Source organism: Halichoerus grypus, chromosome 1, assembly GCF_964656455.1.
Source record: "Halichoerus grypus chromosome 1, mHalGry1.hap1.1, whole genome shotgun sequence".
In the NCBI taxonomy this organism is placed as follows: Eukaryota; Metazoa; Chordata; class Mammalia; order Carnivora; family Phocidae; genus Halichoerus; species Halichoerus grypus.
Window position 1 is genome coordinate 109,898,947 of NC_135712.1, and position 14,683 is coordinate 109,913,629.

The window sequence follows — 14,683 nt, forward strand, 5'->3', positions numbered from 1 at the left end:
CTGAAGGCTAGTCCTTACCTACATGTATTTCCCCACCACATCACCCTGCAGCCAAAGCCAACAAGCCTGGAGACTGCATGCACACAGGTGTTCTTAGTCCCATCGGTCTGGGCAGCAGCAAGGACCACGTGGGCCCTGGGGAGCACAGAAAAATGGATCCCTCACATAGACCAAAGCCAGAAACCTAAAACCATCCATGGGTCCCTTGGGGCCTCTGCTCGGAGTATTAAGGATCAATAGTGACTATTAAGTTTGTGAGTGAGGCACATAATAAGAAAATGTGCTTCACGAGGGAAGAGACTTGGGTCTGACAGGGTCACAGCTCCATCTCCAGGATCTGGAACACTGCCCACCATATAGTAGGTACACAGACAGTATCTACAACAACACCTGGTTTATCATAAGCACATAAATAAGTACAAACAATTACTGTAACTGCTCATGTATATGTTTTTAAATCAAACCGAACTTCATGAGTTAAACCATGAGCCCATAATTTGGCAATGGGACAACCTGAGTGAACACACCTGAAATGTAGGAGCCCTTATTAGGTCTTCATGCTTTGAGTATCTCGGTGTCCCCTCATTTCTTCCTTACCACACTATAATGGACATGATAACTTTAGGTTTTTGTGTCTATTACCAGTTGTATATGTGTAGAGCGCGTGGTTTTCTTTCTTTCTTAATCTGGTTCTGAGTCACACACTTTGACACGGCATTTGTAGCCCAATTCTGATGTTTCCAAATCTAACTGCACACTCTTACTCCCTAGAAGAGATACTGGAACACTCTTCAGGACATGACAAACTATACAATACAACGTCAACTAAATAAGAGGCTCCTGCCTCTTGCTTTTAAAACAGTAACATAAGCAGCATAAACTAAGCAAACAGTGAACAAATGATGAGTTTAACGGAAGTACTACTCACAATCTATTTGTAATACTCAAATATGGAAAAGTTAATGTGGAAAAAAAGGGACAATAGCAGCACCTCTTATCTAACAGATGTGGCCGCTGATGTCAAAATGCTTATTTACTCAAATGCTAATTCTGCATTTCCAGGCAGCCCCAATTCCCACCTATTTGTGAACAGTGCGTTACCCTGGGCGGCCGCTGACTGTTTCCTCCTGGAAGGGGCTTTCAGACAGAACCACGTCTTACCTGCCTCACTTGCCCCCTGTCCATTCTCCACCTTGTACCTTCACAAGTTGATGCGGAGTTTACAAGTTTACAAAGAAAACCTCTTTAGATTGTTGCCTGGCTGTTCATTTGCCAAATGATGTGGTGATGTTGAAAAAAGTAGTAGAAAATTTCAAGGGGTGGGGGGGTAGGGGAGAAGCCAAGTTTTTTTTGGATCACTGAAGGAAAAGAAGTAGCTAGCACAGAGGCCAGCCTGACACCCACAGAGATCCAAACATCTCTCTCTTTCCATTTCCCAGCGTTGAGTAAGTTCTGACAGACCAACTGAGCAGTGACAGGAGACCGATTATTCTGTGGTTTCTGTCAAGTTCCTGATTTTCATCTGTTCTTGAAGACGAGCAGGAACTCTAACAGTCTTAATCTGGAGCGTACACGGAGACGTTCTGAAATGAATGCTGTTTAACTTGCAGACGTGGGCCGACAGGCAGGTAAGGAGACAGCTTTGCCGTGAGAGCACGTGAGCATGTGTGAATGGTGTAAGAGAACAGAAAGGATCTGTGAGCTGGGCAGCAACAGTGCCCGGCAACACTGGATGATCCCCATTCTCAGTAAGTCACTTTTTGTTTGAGAACTATAATTGGTTGCTATGGGATTATATTTGCTCACACTGAGTTTGGGATCCAAATCTGAAATTTTATCATTGATGACTACTTAGGATTTCCTATTGTGGCTGTTCCAATATATCTGTGAAGAAGAGATATCAAAGAAAATGCCAAAAAGGTGTTTATCCAGGACAAACATTGTAAGTTTGTTTGTGTGTATCGAAATTGCCTCTAAAGACTATAAAATCAATTACTGCAATATTTATAAGTTAGTGTGAATGCTTTTGTTTACAGTTGCACATGTGCTTAGTTATTACCTATATGTGTATATATATATATAGGTAAAAGCTTTCATCTTTGTTGTTATTGGGATAACTTAACCCTCATAATACCTAGTAAGATATTTATTTGCCTTTAAAGAGAATTATAAGCTGCAAAAACATCTCTCCTATGCATAGCAAAAATTTGAGTTAATATGCTACTTATTATGGTCTATGACTAATAGCTAAATTATTTCAAATACTTTAAACATTATGAATTTCAAATTACACACAAGGGAATTAACACAGATCCACACTGTGAGCATATTCAACCAATCTCATGCAATTCATCTAGTCCAGAAATATATTTTTAAGAAAGTACACCTTATGCTATGGAGAAAATGAATCAAAAAAATCACACTTGGGGGGTGGGGGGGCGGGTGCACCTGGGTGGCACAGCCGGTTAAGCATCCAATTCTTGATTTTGGCTCTGGCCATGATCTCAGGATCGTAAGATCGAGCCCCGCATCAGGCTCCATGGGGCCTGCTTAAGATTGTCTCTCATCCTCTCCCATTGCCCCTCCCACCTCTTAAAAAAAAAAAAATCACACTGGTAAAAAAATAAATTCCCCCCACACACATTGTACTTTACATATTCATCTTGTTAAAACAGACATGAAACAAAGTTTTTAGCACTAAAGAAAACATATATCACTGATAAGTTAAAAAAAATACATAATGTACTCACCATAAATACTAAAATAATATATTTTTATGATTTTTGAGCATATAAATTTTATACTTCAATAAAATCTATTATAAATATACATATGATAGTATGCACACACATACACAACTGGTAATAGACACAAAAACTCAAAGTTATCATGTCCATTATTATAGTGTGGGTAAGGAAGAAATGAGGGGACACCAAGATACTCAGAGCATGAAGACCCAATAAGGGGAAGTAGACAGGGTACGGAGAAAGAATTACTATTTGCTGAAATGTTATACTGTCCCTTTTCCACTTGAGGAAGCAGGTAGAGAGGATGTAACTATCCTGACCAACGCCACCCAGCTGATCTCACCATGAGCCTGAGCCCTCTGAGCAGATGGAAGGCACTTGTACTCTATTCATGGCAGCTCCTGAGGCCACAGAGTTTCAATCAATCCAACCTTACCATTGCCACACCTGCCCCCTCTCCTTCCACCCTCCCCCACCAAATCACCCATCAGCAGGTCCTAAAATCCTCTTCAACTACTTTCATCCTCAATCATATATTTGTAGGATAGTATTTATAATTCTCTGGCTATAAGAATGTTCCATCCAGTATCAGGCACATATATTAGGGGGCAAGTTGTACTTGAAACATAAATTACAATTATGCCTGACATCTTTAAACAGAATACAACTTGGGGGGAAGAGGCAGCAATAGAAAAAGAAAGTTTCTCAAAGTCAGGAGAATTGGGGGGAGGAAGAAGGGGGCCACTTTAAAATAGCTAATGGGTACACTAGGCAGCAAGGTACTAAGTAACTACCCTCTAAGAGGTCAGGCCACCAAGCTCCCTGAGTCCCATTCCCTGATGTAAAATTCCCAACTGATGCTGCTTATCTGGGGGTCCCTACTTTGAGAAGCACCGATCTATAGCTGAACCCCACATTCATATTTGCCTTACTAATAACACTGTCTACAGTCTAAGCCATTTAATGATAGGGCAAAATAATGAATAAATGCTTAACAAGCAAAACCACCATATTATCCCCACAAAGTTACGCATGACATTATTCTTGACCAGAAAAATTTAAAAAGGAAGGGAGGGAGGAAGGGAAGGAGGGAAGAAGGGAAGGAGGGAGGGAGGGAAGGAAAAAACAGGGTCAAGGTATTTCCCATTAGATCAAAGATGCTTCTGGAGTCAACTGCTGGACAAAGGAATATTGTTGCCTCTAGAGTGAATTTGAGTGTTGAGGCTTCCTAAGCCTCTGTCTCTATGATAAGAATCCAGAAGTCACCTTTATTTCATTTGGTTTCAGCACTGCCTTGAAAGTTAGGTTGGTATCAAGTGAGCTGTCTCAACTTCCCAGCATGAACACTCTCTGGAATACCAAGAACACATCAGTCCAGAGATAAGAGGCTGAAGCCAACACAAGCTTATTCTGCCATCCTCCTTATGGGTACCCTCACTTGCAGAAGGCTCTCGAATAGAGGACTATTGGACAATAAGGAGAATTTCTTTCAAATGAAAATTACATCATCGGCATAAGAGTGCCAAGCCTTTTTAGGTAGAGCAGTGGTTCATAAAGTGTAGTCCCCAGACAAGATGCATTAACATCACCAGTGAACTTGTTAGACCTGCAAATTTCTGACCCCAGAACTACTGAATTATGAAACTTTGGGAGTGGAGGTTGGCAATCTGTGTTTTAACAAGCCATCTAGGTGATGTGCTGCACATTCAACTTTGAATTCCACTGGGTAAAATGACCGTACATCCTGGGACAGGGTCGGGCATAATTTTAAATATTACCCCACCCCTACTTCCTATTTCAGAAGGGTCCTGGTTTGGACAATAAATTATATGGTCATCCTTACATTTCAGATTAAATACTACAAAGGGGAATCATTGGTCGGGCTCTATTTACTACTTGGGATTTCAAATTAGCTTCAAATCTGCTGCTACATTCTACTACTAAACCCACAGTGTCCCTGAAAAATGCATTGCCTCATAAAAGTCAAGCGGACAAAGCTAGGGAAACCAATTTCAGTAGAAGTATCCTACCTTTACAAAAAAATTACCCACTAACACGATATAAAACGCGAAGCTTCCTGAGTAGTGTATGGGATCAAGTCTCCTCCATCGTATCTTTAAAATCCTTTTAACTAAATATTCTGGCTCCTCTCCAAGGAGTTTTCTTCTCCCAACTAGCACGCTTGAAAAGTATAAGCCTACTAGGTAATTTACTAGCCTTATTTTTATAGTAATAACTTAGCTATATTAATTCCCAGAAAAACCAAGCTTACCACCAAGCTTCCCACTCCACTGTTCTTTTAAAGGCAAAGTAAAATGTTGGTCATATGCTTTTGGATCTGATCACTTTTTGATTCCTTTGAAATCCTTTGTCTTCACACAGCCTAAATTAAATTGCTCGCTCTTTTTTTTTTTCAACTCTGAAGTCTTCCATCTGTTATTTCTGAAAACATCAAAGGCCTCAGACACCATGTTCTGACCCTTCATCTCTCAGATGAGAAAATAATCATAGAGGAATGGTGGCTTCTATTCAATTACATAACATCTGTTGTTAAAGTCAAAATCTCAAAGAGAAAAAGATCAGCTATTTGGCTGCTCAGGCTTGACCCAAAGGAGATTGTGTACTTTGGTGTGGTCACTTGGACAAAGAATCTGATTCTCAATTTTCCAGGATGACACATACTTATTTTTATCATGTCACTGGACTACAGTGACAATTCACACCAAGAAGACTTGCAACATGTCAAGGTTTCTCTTATTGTGGGAGAGATACCTGGCCAGAGAGCAGGATTCACCCACTGCTTACAGGATCTTCCCAGTGAGTTCAGCCCTAAGGTCAATGGTTGGTAGAGAAGTTCACCGAGGGCTTCATCTAAGGAATGTTTCCATCCTGCTACAGAGGGTAAATGAAATCTTCTCACTCTAGACAAATTTCAGTCAGTCATTCATTCAGTAAACACTGATTCCTAACCATGTGCCCCCCACGATACTAGATGCTAGGGGTAACTCTGCAGGCAGAATACTCCCTGACCTCCTGAGGCTTACATTCTAATAGGCACAAGGACAAGCCTTGAGACCTTCAATTCTTTCTCTGAAGAAATGATACTTATTCAGTTAGGACAACAATCTTTGGGCATACTTTAATGTAATAGATATATTTTGATTTTCTTTATAGAGATGTGAAAGGGACCTAATCTCATCAGAAGCCAAACAACATTTATGAACTTGATCTGAATCCCTGACCTAACCTTGTTTCTAGAAGCTGACAGCCCTACGTGTACTGATGAAAAAAACAGGATATGAAAAACAATACAAAATTCCGTTAAATACCCTACGAGTCGGACGTAACATTTAATATTCTCTTTTTCCTGGCCCTGAAACTGCCTACCCGTGTTTCTGCACAAGGATCTCACTGCCTCTTTCCTACTCCAAACATCTCTGCACACACCATTTTTATAGAAGTGAAAAAAGGAAGAGAAAGGGTATGTTCTGAGATGAAAAGAAAACCTAAAATATAAGATTAGCTGTCTTGTTATCACTGAATCTATGAAGAGTCTGAACATAACAGCAGGCCCTTTCACCATGCCACTGAGACAGGTAGTTTGTTAACAACAACAAAAAGGGGGACAAAGTCAGAATCATTTTCAGAAAAGGAGATCTCCCCTTAAATACCTCATTTTAACTTAAAATACTTAATGTACACTTACTGCCTAATCTTTTGGGGTTGTGGCAAGACTTTTTTTTTTTCTGAGTATGGGTCTAATTTTCCTTCATAAACCATAACATTAGCAGACTGCCAGTCATGTCCAGTTTCTTAGCTTATTTCAAGTAGCATGAGAATTTTTAAATACTTGAGAAGCCATGTGAAGAAAAAAAAAAAAAAAAAACACAAAATAAAAAACCCAGACCTAGATAATTTCTTTTCTTACATGTCTTTTCAGATTTTGTTCTGTAAATATTTCATTTTACACAGGTAGAGCCACATATGTATGTTTCTATCTTTCTTTTTTCATGTTCCATCATATAACACAAACACAAAATTCCTGCATAACACTAAGAATTCTGCAGTTATTATCCTTAACAGCTCCCTAATATCCTTCTCCCAAACAGGCCTATTATTTACCTAAATAATCCACTAATTCAGTGTTTCCACTGTTTTGCTATTGATGAATTCAAACCTTGCTCTGCACTTTGGGTATTTGTTTGTTTTTAGTAGTATCTTCCTAAACTCGAATCACAGGGTCAACAGCAGTAAATAAGGGTCTCAATTCACCTTACCAAACTGCCTTCCATAAAAACTGCACATGGGGCTCATGGGTACCTCAGTCGGGTACACATCCAACTCTTGATTTCAGTTCAGGTCATGAACTCAGGGTCATGGGATCAAGCCCTCCATCATGCTCCACGCTTGGCGGGGAGTCTGCTTCTCTCTCTCTCTCTCTCTCTCTCAAATAAATAAATAAATAATTTTTTTTTTTTTTTAACTGCACAATTTACAGTTTCACTAGTTGAGAGTGATGGTCTCACTGCATCTTTATCAGCACAGAGGTTTTTGTGTTTCATGGTTGGTATTAGGTCTTTGCTAGTTTGATTGGTTTACACACATGGCATATTGTTGGGGTTTTAATATATCTCTGAGGAAAGGTAAAGTCAAATATGACTATAGTTCATCATGTCCTTATTTCTATGAATTTCTTGTTCAGTGCATATGGATGGAGAGATGGGAGGTATGCAGAGATCAGCGATGACGCTTTCTCATGGTCTCATTTATCCAGCTGATATACTTGCAGACTCGGGTACAGACACCTGGGTCATTGGATTGGTCATAAAGGAAAGTTCCCTAGAACGCCAGGCCTTGCAAAGGTACCTTTGCACAGGTCCCCGAGTCACTGCTGCAGGCAATGGTCTTGGAGTTGGGGATGCCAGAACACAGCATGTACTTTCCCAGCAGATCCTTGTAAACCCTCTTACAGGGCTCCTGGGAGGAGATAAGCCTGATAACCATGCACATGAGCTACGATGAAAAGGTCTCTCTGGAGGGTCTGTTGTGATCTCAACTCTAGACTCAGTTGGGAGCCAAGCAATAGACCTACATTCTTAAGCCTTCAAAAGAATGGAGTCTGTCTTAGCCTAGAAGGAAATAACACAGTGAAGTTTGTCAACAAATGTTGAGTGGATGGATGGCAGTAAGGAGGATCTTAACAAACTAAGTATACCATGGAAACAACATTCTGCCTTACTAGTTTTTATCTAAAGCCACTCCTACCCTGCTTAGAAAAGGTGCACACCATGCTTTCACTAAGAGAGACAGCCAGTCCTCAAATCTACAAAGCCAAGGAATACAGCATAATAATAAATAGCAAAGAGCAGCATTCTGGAATCAAACTATATGGTTTCAAATCTTAACTCCACACCACTTACTCTCATAACACCCTGATAAAGTTATTCAATGCCTCTATGACTCATTTCCCTCACTGATCATGGAAATTAATTTTCATAAAGTACCCAAACAAGGACTATCATGACATCAGAGTACAATCAATGTTTACTGATGTCATCGCCATCATCATCTTATTTCTCAGTAACATAGTACACTGGTTTGATGACTACAAGAAAGTGGAAGCCAAAGGGACATATTCGAATTCTAGCTTGCCACATAACCTCTGCTTGCTCAGTTTTACTTTTCTGTAAAAACAGTTAAAATACCTATCTAAGAAGAACTATTGTAGTTAATACCTGATATATAGCTGACAATCAAAAACTACAGCCACTCATATATATAAAAACCTACAACATACACAAATGTAGCAAATCTACATTCCAGCCGACGTCCTCTCTTACACATCTATCAAACCTCCATCCAAAGAACCTTAACCAGCATTTTATTGTCGACTCCGCATTTCACTTGGGGCAGTGGAAGAAAAGCTACCTTCCCTCAGGAAATAATTCCAAAGAAGATACCCACTTAACATGTAGACTATAATCTGGGAAAAATGATGTGCTACACTGTGGAGTTAAAATAGGAGCTCAGAAAAAGGAAAGAGCACTATACTGAAGCATCTGGTGGACTGAAGAAACAAAATTAGGCCGAGTCTTGAAAAAGGAAAATGACACCAATAGAGGCGTGGGAAAGGATATACTGAGTAGGGAAACAACTTCAATTAATATGTTTATTGACCCCTAAATATGTCTTCCTTTATTCTTGTCTTGATCCCTTGACCAGAGATCTTGATCCTATTTGGAATTATTTTCCCTCCAATGACCAATCTCTACCTTTATCAATTTCCATCTTCAAAACACAACATAAACCATCTCTTGCCCACAAAGGCTTTCCTGTTTGACCTTTTTCTGAGAGCTCCTGTGGTGCATACTCCCTGCCATCTTTCCAATACTCTACACCATTTACACATAGTTTACAGCATGCGTTCAACAGCCTTACTGCTCTAAGTGCAGGTTTTACACCTTCGATTTTTCCCCCCACTTAATTTAGGTTGAAGTGTAAACTACTTAGGATAAAATAGAAAGCAGATTTGAAACATAAATTCAATGAATTTTGACACCGAGTAAACACCACCCCAATTATTATATTTCCATCGCAAAAATTCCCTTATACTCCTTTCCACTCACAGGTGTCCCCTTTCCCCATTTCTTTCACTAGAACGTACTTTTTACCTGTAGTAGAATTGTATTTAAATAGAATCACACATTACATACCCCTTTTGTGTCTGACTTCTTTTGCTCAATCTCACATTTTGAGATTATTGAGATCATATTGTTGGCATATTATCATTCCTCTTGATCACTAAGTGGTATTGTAGAAGTATACCACAATTTCCTTACTCATTTCAATCTTTTGATGAACATTTGGGTCATTCCGAATTTTTGCCCCTTATGAATAGAGTTGCTATGAACATTCTAGTAAAAGTCTTTTTACGGACATATGCTTTCATTTCTCTTAGCTAAACAGCTAAGGAATTAAATTACTACCTCATTAGCTGTACGTTAACTTCATTTCCAAAGCAGATTTTCTATTTTCCCCTCCAACTAAAAATTATGGAAGTACCAATTGTTCCATTTCCTTGTAAATGGTTAGTATTGTCTTGGTATCTGTGGTTTTTTTGTTGTTGTGGGAGTTCTGGGCGGGGGCGGGGGGGGGGGCCGGTTCTTTTTTTTTTGCCATTCTAATGGATGTGAAGTATTATCTCATCATTTTCAATTTGCATTTCCCTGATGACTCGAAATGCTGAACATCTTTTCACGTGTTGCCTGGTCAAATATCTTCTTTTGTGAATTGCTTCTTCAAGCCTTTTGGCTATTTTTTTAATTAAGTTATGAAAATTCTTTAAATAGTCTGAGTCCTTTAACAGAGGTATGTATTGTGAATTTTTCCTCCCAATCTGTGGCTTACCTTTCATTTTCTTAATGGTATCTAATGAAAAATGGAAGTTTTAAATTTTGGTAAGGTACAATTTATTAACCTTCTATTTTATGGTTAGTGTATTTTGTATCCTAATAAATCACTGGCTATCCAAGGTTGTGAGATAGCATATTCTGTTTTCCTCTAGAAGCTGTAGGGTTTCAGTTTTACATTTAGATATATAATCCATCTTGAATTACTTCTTTGAGGCCTTATTTCATCTGGTAATAGATCTCTGCAAAGAGGAAGTGATCTAAAAAAAACATTGCTGACTCATTTATAAATACCCCCAGAGGTTAAGAGAAATGTATTTTGAAAGCCTGTTATAAAGGCCTATGCTTAGCCTCAGGGACATCCTGGATAGAAAACCTACTACTAGGAATTGTGACCCAATAGAACAACACAGAATATCCATTTGAAAGTGATTGTCTGGCCCTGCCTTATGATAAGCTTTTGACTAGGGCAGGGATAATCCAAAGTGCCCGTTTCTTTATGAACAGCAGTTTAACCCAGCACAGAAAACAGAGAATAGTTCGCTTACGGTATTTTCTCCCTCTTTGAATATACATTAGAACAAATACCATGTCATTACTATAGACTGAATTCTCTTTAATGAATCAGGCTCCATAAAACCAGTCAAGTGATTCCCAGCAGCTCTGTCGAAAACTGACTTTAAAAGGAGTAATAAATGTCAAAAATATTACTCTCGGGGAACATATTTTCTCTATAGCGTAAAACATACACATTTTGTAAGGCTCAGACGACTTTTAAAAACGTTTTACTAACATTTCTTCTAGAAAATATGTCAACTCAAAACATAAAGAGAATTATTCCTGCTCTTCAGACAAAGACTATTACCTAATGCAACTTAAAGCATTTCAAGCTATTGCCTTGAGACTTAGTAAGAAAACACAAGATTAAGAAGAGTTCTTTTCCATTTATTAGGGATTGGAGAAATTAACAAATTAGCTAGGATCACAGAGCGTTTTGTAAGTACTTAGCATTGCAGTCAAGAAAACAATCTACACGCTAAGAAATGAAGAGACTACTCTGAAGAGCTGTATTATGGCAGTTGCTTCCTTGGTAATATGAGCGCTAACACACTCACCGTTTAGCAAGTCTCATTTCTTATCACCTGCCTTAGCGCTGAAGTTTCCACACTACAACTGAGGAACTGCCACAGGAAAACTCGGTGCATCTACACAAGAGCCGAGGCACTCATTTATAGCTTGCACGTCCTCTATTTTTAATGACTGCCCAAGCTTGGTAAGCTAACATTGCTTAGAAAACTATCAACAATAGTTGCTTAGAATTTAGGGTGAAACAGAAGAAAAGAAACCATGTAAACCTGGTTATTGTTTCTTTTTGAACAGAAAAGGAGTTTTCATGTCTAGCTACTTGCATGTGCTGAAGTTATGCATTTAAATTCTCTTTCTCATCAAGTATTTCAATTATCATCTTTCCCTTAATAGCACTCCATTACTTTTATGCCTTCCTAAATGTAGAATTCATTCCACAGCCGAAGGTCAGAAAGAATAACAGCAGCAAAAAAAAAAAAAACAAAAACAAACAAAAACAAACAAACAAACAAACATCCTCCCAGTAAGGAATATTGTCTTAAGCCATATATTCCATGAAGTGTTTAGTTAATGGTTCCAATAACAGTCAAAATAAACTTTTCATTTAAAGAATGTAAGAAACTCTAACATTCAGGGACCTTCAGGGACCACACTCTAGAATGAGCTGCCCAGGGGCACCTGGGTGGCTCAGTCGTTAAGCGTCTGCCTTCGGCTCAGGTCGTGATCCCGGGGTCCTGGGATCGAGCCCTGCATCGGGCTCCCTGCTCTGCGGGAAGCCTGCTTCTCCCTCTCCCCCTGCTTGTGTTCCCTCTCTCGCTGTGTCTCTCTCTGTCAAATAAATAAATAAAATCTTTAAAAAAATAAAAGTACATTAGAATGAGCTGCCCAGACCATATTTAATTAGAAAAGTTCTCTAGTACTTTACAGCACTGATATAACTCATTTATGCTGGCTATGAAGTAAACCTTAATTTTCCCTAAAATCCATTTTAAATCACACTGAGAGCACCACGTGAGCGACTGCACTGCCTTCGAGCCTCTCGAGCCAGGAGGGAGTTTATAGAAGTTACAGAACCCTGAGGCGCTTGAGGACTGAGCACACCACTTCCTCCCTCGGAGGAGACAGCTTTTCGTTCACAGATTGTCTACAGCAGTTTCTTCCTTCTAACTCTTGACTTTCTTCTTAACAAACAGCCAATTCTCCCTGCATACATGCTTTATGTTTCCCCTGTGCTAAGCCACCAAGTCCCAAAGCTTTTCTCCTAGGGCTGGCGTTCCTTTACACTGATTTGTTTGGATCACTTACTCAGACACTCCTTCATTTACTTAACATCTTCAAGGTGCTAGAACCTAAGAGAATATGCAAAGAAAATAACATGCAGCACCCTCCCCCACCCCCATCTCATACAGCTAAGCTAGCGTGAAAGTCAAAAAATATAATGACCCAAAAAAGGGCTCTACTATTATACAACTGTATTTGTGCAAATATGATTTTAATAATGTCTAAAATCTAGGCAAACCGTGTTTAATGTTAAGTTCATTCACTCAACAACAAACTGCTTTCCATTTGGGATGGTAATGTGAATATGAGCCTAAAAGTTACTTCTGTTTGTGATTCTGGACACATTCACAAATTTGTTTGCATTTTACCTTTGGTAAGTTCATGTTCTCGTTTTAACAGAGGCCTTCGTGTGCCTCAAAAATTGAGACCATGAAGAGAAGTCTAATTATGTAAGAGAAACCAGATGAGGCACTCCCAAACTCACTGTGCCAGGAGCTGCCATTAGCCTTAAGTTTCCACAGCTGTGTTGTACCACAAACAGAAGCACTGAGGAGAAAGAAGGAACTGGAAGAGGGCAGAGTAAGACGGCATCAAAGCCAAAGGCACCTGTGTACATTGCCACGGAGAACCTACGCCAGGGGCTCTGAAACTCCAGTAATGAAGTTCTAGGCACAGGCCATCAAATGTCCCCTTGGGCCAGAAGTAGTCAGATTCATCCAGGACAGATGCTCTTGCCTTTGCCTGCCACCCTCAATTCTCCGAGACACGAGGCCCTGTTCCAACCCCTCCCCTAATTCCCTGGAAAGGTCAGAAGCCCCTCCCAATCAGAGTTGTTATGACTGTTATTTGTCAGGAGGAACCTCTAGTCAAACAAAATCTTAGAGGGAACATTAATGCATCCGACACAGAAGCAGAAACGGTCTTGATGAGGCTGAGGGGAGACTATTCCATCAGCCTCCCTAAAGCACTCCCCCGGAAAGCCCTGGAGCCCCGCCCAGAAGACAGCCAGGAAGAAGCTTGAAACCACTGCCCACAACTCTCCTCATACAGAGTGATGTGCTTATGATGAACCATCTGTACACACCCTACTTTCCTTGGGAGGGGATCCCTGGGCATACGGTACAACTGCCATCACGGATGTGGAGGCAGGTTAGGGTCACAGAAGGGAGTAATCTGCAAGTGGGCATTTGAGATGACAATGACGACTCAAAAGTGCTTTCATGATAGGAGACAGAAATACAAAAATGCAATTCAAAAATAGAAAATAGTGATGCTCAAAGGCAAGAAATCAATCCATGGTACTTTTGGCTTTTTGAAAATTTCTCAGAAACTACATGTCGGTGCTCTGAAAAATAAGCCAAAAGACTTATAATAAGCCTACAAGATGGGCTGACATGTTGGAGGAGGACCAGCAACAGCAGGAAGACCAGTGCAGCTGCCACGGGAGGAGGCAGGGAACCCAGGAAGTGCAGTCAAGGAAGAGGTGCAGGGCAGGTGTCAGCCAGGTAACAGAGGCCCGCTCAGGCCACGATGGGAGCCTGGAGTTTACTGTGTGAGAGGAAGTACTCTCTCACCCCACTTCCTTGGGTGGTTTGAGCAAAGGAGCACCAAGACACAGCTTGTGTTTTCAGAGGTCCCTCTTGCACTTGGCTGGAGAAGAGGCCATGGGGGTGGTGCGGGGAGAGGGGTGTGGAGTCAGAAGGCCGTGTAAGAGACTCCTGCTTCCCAGCACTGATTATGAATGGACAGAAGTTTTTAAAACACATAAATGGCAATTTGAACAGGAACAATTTCAGGGAAAAGGCATTCCACTGAATATAAATGAGAAAACTCCATACTGGGTTATGAGCACTTTACACAATTACATACCAACTAATGAGTTTAGGTTTGAATTTTTGAGACACCAGCCATAAGGAGTTTTTAGTAAGAGTGCTTAGAAGGCTTCCTCTTTCTTCTCTGCTAAAACACACCCCCTCCTACCCTCAAGAAGAGTCGAGTTCTTTAAAACGTAGGACAGAGTGCGCAATAATTATTTAATTTTACACCAAGTGAGCCCAAACCCTCCCTGATACCCCACCAAACGTGAGCAAAATAACAGAAACAATTATAGCAGTGGAACTGAAAACCAACCTCAAAACACAACCTTCAAAGTTCTGAGGG

General features: G+C 40.2%; 2 protein-coding genes across 11 annotated transcripts in view; one reads left to right on the forward strand and one right to left on the reverse strand.

Annotated features, from left to right (window-relative positions):
* Nucleotides 1–14,683, reverse strand: part of MED12L (mediator complex subunit 12L) — a 318,467-nt gene that overhangs the window by 146,362 nt on the left and 157,422 nt on the right. The window lies entirely within an intron of this gene.
* The window catches only part of P2RY14 (purinergic receptor P2Y14), a 52,469-nt gene continuing 39,202 nt past the window's right edge, over nt 1,417–14,683 (forward strand). For 3 of the 6 annotated variants that reach the window (XR_013446944.1, XM_036072539.2, XM_078070316.1), the window contains exon 1: nt 1,417–1,628. The gene's annotated coding sequence lies outside the window, so the exon portion shown is untranslated. The other 3 variants (XM_078070289.1, XM_078070299.1, XM_078070307.1) reach the window with 3 other exon arrangements.